We start from the raw sequence: 7,169 nt of genomic DNA, 5'->3' as shown, positions 1-7,169 counted from the left end.
GTTAGTATATGTATATAGGTTGTATATGATATGTATAGTATATATGTATATATATGTATGTATATATAATCTATATCTATATCATATCTATCTATCTATCTATCTATCTATCTATCTGTCTGTCTGTCTGTCTGTCTGTCTGTCTGTATCTGTATCTGTATCTGTATCTATCTATGTCTAATCTCTCTCTCTCTCTCTCTCTCTCTCTATATATATATATATATATATATATATATATATATAATCTCTATCTCTATCTATCTATCTATCTATCTATCTATCTATCTATCTATCTATCTATCTATCTATATCATCTATATCTATATCATCTATATCTATCTATCTATCTACCTACCTATCTATCTATCATTGGGCCAAAGTCTGATCATGGTGGTGCACAGAATGATATCCAGAATGAAGAACCGAGACAGGTACTTCATGCCTTAAAACCACAACTGAGCCCCATTTTTCTTTTAATTTGGGACTTTAAAAGAAATGAAACAAAATGTTTTCCATGTTAAGACCAAATGTTAAGTTGGTCCCTAGTCTATTTATTGGTTTGTAACATTTATTGGTAAGGTAATATGACAGTATAGGAGACGGTATATTCGTTTTCAGTGTTAGTCATTTCTTTCACAACTGTGTTTTTTTTTTAATATGTAATAATAACAGTGTCAGATTTCCCATTTGGATTTCACAGAGCTCTCATATTTTACAGTTTGAAAAACTCTTGAGGTTTTTATGCTGGTGCATTATTTATGGCTTGTTCTGCGAGATGCCAGTAGCTTTACGCAAAGTTGCGCGGAGCAAACAAGTCTGTTACTCAAGCTGCTTGGCGAGTCCAAGGCGACCATCTGTCCCTCCAGAACATGGGCAATTTGGACAGGAAGAGACAGGCAGATAGACAGACAGACGTAAACACACAGAGAGAGAGAGAGAGAGAGAGAGAGAGACAGAGACAGAGAGAGAGACAGAGAGAGAGACAGAGAGAGAGACAGAGAGACAGAGACAGAGAGAAAGACAGAGAGAGAGACAGAGAGACAGAGAAAGAGAGAAACAGAGAAACAGAGACATAGAGAGAGAGACGCACACAGAGACACACACACACACAGAGAAAGACAGAAAGACAGAGACAGAGATAGAGAGAGACAGAGATAGAGAGAGACAGGCATAGAGAGAGACAGGCATAGAGGCAGAGAGAGAGAGCGAAAGAGACAAAGACAGAGAGAGAAAGTCAAAAGCCCAGCTGGACAACGACAGGCCAGCTTCAAAATTTGGCAAACCCCTCACAACGTATTTGTCTCAACTATAGCCAATAGTTGGCACCCCAGGTTTTAGCTGCATCATAGAGATTTCGAAACCAAATGCCCTTGGGATGCTGTTAGAGGCACGGGATGCCAAAACAGCCAGGCCCAGGGACATTTCTTTCCCTCCTGCCGTCCCTCGGCAGAACAGCTAATCCTCTTCGGTCTAAGTGTTATTCACCCATGTTGTACGGCTGTAGAATTAGTCTGTCCTTATTGTCTTTGTTTCTCTCCCCTGTTATTGGGAGGAGGGGGAGGAGGAGGAGGAGGAGGAGGAGGAGGAGGAGGAGGAGGAGGAGGAGGAGGAGGAGGGGGAAAAAAGACTTGGGGTCCATGATGGTCTCTGAGGTTGATGGTTTTCTTACAGTTGTTTCATTACCCAACTAGGTAACATCATCAATGCCAGAAAGAAGAAGAAGAAGAAGAAGAAGAAGAAGAGGAGGAGGAGGAGGAGGAGGAGGAGGAGGAGGAGGAGGAGGAGGAGGAGGAGGAGGAGGAGGAGGAGGAGAAGGCGAAGCGAAGGAGGAGGAGGAGGAGGAGGAGGAGGAGGAGGAGGAGGAGGAGGAGGAGGAAAAAATAGACTTGGGGTCTATGATGGTCTCTGAGGTTGGTGGTTTTCTTACAGTTGTTTCATTACCCAACTAGGTAACATCATCAATGCCAGAAAGAAGAAGAGGAGGAGGAGGAGGAGGAGGAGGAGGAGGAGGAGGAGGAGGAGGAGGAGGAGGAAGAAAAATACTGTGGGGTCCTTGGTGCTGAGTCCATTTGTGTTTGCTTCAAGCAAAAAAAAAAAAAATTCAGAGCCAAATCTATACAACCTGCCATTATGAAATTTACAACCAGTTCCTTTTTTGTTTCATTTGTATCCCGTTTTTCCACCAGCGACATGAGTGCAATCCTCGGGGACATCTCTACATTTACATTCAACAGTGCTCTAATTTTTCTCAACACCAGTGGTGGGTTCCTACCGATTCGGCCGAACCGGTAGCAGTTTGGCGACCCAGGCATGCCACGCCTGCAGAACCGGTACTCCTGGGGGCTGCCATCTTGCCTTTTGCTTCTCTGCATGCGCAGAGCAATTTTTACTGCATTGATGGGCAAATGTGGAGGTTGTGTCTGGTGCACAGTAATGCCGTCAGCAACCCACCCCTGCACCATATCCCATATTTTCCACAATTCCAACCACATACATTTGTATGTCCCAACCTCTTTCTTGCACCTCCAACTAATATTTGTGTATTTACCATCTATTTGATTTAATGTACGTGGTGTAAGGTACCACCTCCATATCACTTTATCTCCGTTTTCCCGGCTTTCTTCCACCTTGTCTAGACAATCGTAGCTTCCACGGATGTCGCGCTAAGAACGTGATGAATGACAGTGGGGTATGGGAAAGGTTCTCCTCCAAATCCTTCCCAACCACTCATTGTACCAAGGCCTTCTGCGCATTAAGAGCCGAGGTGGCGCAGTGGTTAGGGTGCAGTACACGGGCTTCACACGTTCATGTGGTGGACACTGGGCCCCGTTGCACCGTACTGGTTGCAAGGTAATCCGGAACCCACCACTGCTCAGACCTCAGCTTACTATAAACGCTTCTGGTTTTCCATTCCTGCGAGTGTGTATCTCTGCAAATATTCTCGCAACAGGCAGCAGATATTGCAAACATTTCTACCGGATCCATCAGCAAAGCAAAGGCTTAACTGGTCAAGTGGGAACCGCGATAACAGATACCCTGATCTGAATGATGCGGCTCTGTCCCTGAATGGAGAATATTACGGTAAGTCAGTCTACGGCAGACACTAAAGGCATGTCCAATAGTAATGGGCTTTCTCTTTGCAAACATCATCTAGCCGGCTTTTTTCTTTCTTTTGCAGACAGATGTCCCAAATATAACATTCGAGACAGCTAGACAGTTGAAATAGATGCACACAGACACACACACACAGACACACACGGCTATCTTGGACATCTGCAAAAACAGAGGGACGACATTTGCATATTCTGTTCAAATACCTAGTTCTGGAGTGTGGGATTCTGAACTCCTGAATTAATCCCTTTACTGTTCTTTTTTTTGTTTTCGTTTCAGTGGCACTGATCTCCCCACCTTAACCAAACAGAGAGGCAGCCTGTACTGCAACAGAGTGTAAAATGACCTTCCATGGAGAAAATTACAAATCAGGATGATGAGCTATAGCTAGAATTGCCTCTTCTTCTCTTCTCAACTTTACTCTAGTATTCTCTTCCCTTCTACTCTACTCTTGTATTCCCTTCTACTCTACTCCACTCTTGTATTCTCGCTTCTCTTCTCTTCTACTCTACTCTCCTATCCTCTTGTATTCCCTTCTAGCCTACTCTTGCATTTTCTCTTCTCTTCTCTATTCTATTATTCTATTATTGTATTCTACTCTACTCTACTCTACTCTACTCTATTTCTTCCCTTCCCATCCCATATTTTCTGTTCTGTTCCCTTCCCTCCTTCCTTCCCTCCCTCCCTTCTGATACGTAAGTCCAGGTGTACAGCCATGGAGGTGCTGGAAGGCCAGATGATCAAAAATGGACCCAACTGAATCTCGGAATAAGTTGACTCTGCATCCAGGTTCCACCAGCACCAAGAAAGGATGGCTGAGGGCTGAAAAGCTTCCTGGATAAATATATACTGGTGTGTGTGTGTGTGTGTGTGTGTGTGTGTGTGTGTGTACGTACCGTTTCCCTGAAAATAAGACCTCCCAGGATAATAGGCCCAATTGGGCTTTTGAGTGCATGTGCTAAAATAAGCCCTTCCTGAAAATATTGCAACACAGCAGCAGCCGTGAGGTGACCACGCTCGCCACCTCCTGCACCTCAAAAATAATAAGACCTCCCCGAAAATAAGGCCAAGCACGGTATGTATGTACGTACGTACAGTATGTATGTGGCTCAGATGCTCAAATGCGCTCAGCTGCAATCTTCCCCTCTACCTTCTCCTGATCTGCTCATCTCAACCGCCTCTGTGATGGCTTTTCACTCCCTGGTTGGGGGTGTGTGTGTCTAAATTCCTTCATCTTTGTATTTTCAACTCCGCGCATATTTTGGCCCCTGCCTTTCGCTGCTGATTCTGTGTCAGTCAGGGATTCGGCCGAAAGGAAACGCAGATCATTCAAGGATTTGCTGAGGCTTCTATGCACCAAAACCTTTTGCCAAAAGCCTTAAGAGGGGATTGTGCAGCCCTGGAGGCTGGGACCGAGCTCTTACGATGCAGCGCCTGGGATACTACGGTACCCATTGAGTAGTTGGGAGATGGCCTTTTTCCTCCCTTGCCCTTGTAATAGAAGGGATCAGGGTGGTTCTACCAACAAAGCAGGAAAGCCTCTTTCTCTTGGCCTGTGGTTTTCTTACACTTCTCTGGAAATTGGAGGGACGGAGGGGAATCAAGGCAGACTTTGCAGGGAAGACCCTCGTTTTGCAACAGAGAGGAGGCGGCGAGCAAGGAATGAGGAGCTGTTTAACTACTAAACCAAGCATGGGAAACTCTAGCAGGAGGTGCTGTAACCAAATCTGTGATTTCCTCACTAATAAACTGAGGACATTCTTGGTGGATTATTGTAGAAGGAAGGAGAAATCTTCCTTCCTTCCTTCCTTCTCTTCCTCTCTCCCTTCCGTCCCTCCCTCTGTCCTTCTCCCTTCCTTCTTTCCTTTTGCCCTTCCTTTCCTTCCTTCTCTCTTCCCTCCCTCTTTGTTCCTTCCTTCCTTCCTCCTCTCCTCCCTCCTTTCCGCTCTCTATCCCTTTTCCTCCTTTCTTCTCTTCTTTCCTTCCTTCTCTCCTCCCTCCCTCTGTTCCTTCCTTCCTCCTTCCTCCTCTTCTCCTTCCTTTCTTCCTCCCTCCTTATCCTTTCTTCCCTTTCCTTCCTTCTTCCCTCCCTTCCTTTACTCCCCCCTCCTTTCTTCTCTTCCCTCTTTCCTTTTATCCTAGTCTTTCCTTCCTCCTCCCATTCCTCCTTCTTTGTTCCTTCCTTCCTTCGTTTCTCCCTTTCTTTCTTTTTCTTCCTCCTCCTCTCCTCCCTTCCTCCCTCTCTCCATCCCTACTTCTTTCCTTCCTTCCTTCTTCCCTCCCTCCCTTTTCTTCCTTCTCTCCCTCCTTCCTTCTCTCTTCCTCCTTTCCTTTTATCCTAGCCTTTCCTTTCTTCTCCCATCCCTCCCACTTTGTTCCTTCCTTCCTCCTTCCTCCTCTTCTCCGTTCTTTCTTCCTCCCTCCATATCCTTTCTTCCCTTTCCTTCTTCCCTCCCTTCCTTTACTTCCCCCCTCCTTTCTTCTCTTCCCTCTTTCCTTTTATCCTAGCCTTTCTTTTCTTCTCCCACTTTGTTCCTTCCTTCCTCCTCCCCTTCCTTCCTCTGTCCCTCCCCCTTCCTTCCTCCCTCCCATCCATATGATACACCTGCTTAACCATCATTCTGTATATATTTTGTGGATTTTCCTTCTAACTAGCTTCCCTTTAGGGAGAAAAGAGGAACAAGAAAAACCAGAGGAAGCTTCCTCCAATCATGTAGCGGCTTCGGAGAGATTGAAGCTACATTTTCTCTGGCTTGTGAGATGGGAATTATAATCAAAGGAAGATAAAGGTAGGTTTTTTCCGCTTACTTCCTGGACAGTAAGATCCATGCTACCCTGATTTTGTAGTCCTCCTGACTCTCCATCCTGGATACTGGTTATATTAATTTAACGCAAGGTTTAGCTTTCAGTCCATTTATTATAAATATTTTGTTTGCGTGTAAGATTTACAGTGTTTATTAATCCATCACCCAACGCTCTGAAATATGATGGATCACGCTGCGTAAAATGACATTCTTTATATACTTTAGGTGGTTTAGCAATTAACTCTTCAAACTATCACTGCTAACCTGATTTTTTTTTTCATTTTTTAATGCACACCGGACTTCTATTGGATTTTAAAATCTATATACATAAAAGCCAAGTACCGCTCACTCATCACGCAATCTGCAGAACCGTAAAGCTACAAACTTGAAATTTGGCATGTATGTTCCGCTTGGCTTCTAGATTCTCGCTAAGAAAAGGTTTTTTGAAATGACCATCAGATCATTAGTATTTCTTATACAGTAATTAACACGCTCTGATGCTAGGAGTTCTACTCCCCCTCCCCACCTGAAAAGAACTCTGTGCCAACTGCCAGCTGCCTTATATTAACACACTCTGATGCTAAGGAGTTAGACATTCTACTCCCCCTCCCCACCTGAAAAGAACACTGTTCCAACTGCCAGTTGCCTCAGATTCTGTCACCTCAGTTCAAACTGGCAGACGTTCCACTCCTTCACTCAGGAGGCGTCTGGGGCTCCCTACAGCACTAAACGTCGGTACCTCAACAAAATGTCTACGCCTTCCACCTATGGAACTGTTTCCGGACTCAAGGCGGCCGGAGCGATATTCTCTTATGTGTTTCAATCACTGACCACCACTAAGCCAACGGATTGAACTGGAGTGAACTAGATTTCTCCTGCATTGCCTGATCACATAGTTTTGTCGCGAAGCACGGGTACAGCTAGTACAAGATAAATCTATACAGGTTGAAAGCATAATTTCCTACCAAAAAAACTTCAAAAGTCTCCTATTGAGAAAGTTAGAAAATAAGAAACCAAAGAAAACAACAACATTTGGTTAACAAAATTAATTTTAATGTTGGCCATTGCAAATTTCATTCTATTGCCTTTTACCACCCCAAGAATATAGATAAACTTGACCCTGGGACACCAGTGTGAATTTAAATCCAGAATATTACATATTTTTTTTATTCCTGCTACAAATGTAATTGTTCTGAGCACATTTCAGCACACATTCTTTATGTACACAGTATTATTTCTCTGCTTCCAGAACAT

Source organism: Thamnophis elegans, chromosome 9, assembly GCF_009769535.1.
Source record: "Thamnophis elegans isolate rThaEle1 chromosome 9, rThaEle1.pri, whole genome shotgun sequence".
NCBI classification, from domain to species: domain Eukaryota; kingdom Metazoa; phylum Chordata; class Lepidosauria; order Squamata; family Colubridae; genus Thamnophis; species Thamnophis elegans.
The sequence above is the reverse complement of the archived record's forward strand: the minus strand, read 5'-3'. Positions refer to the sequence as shown.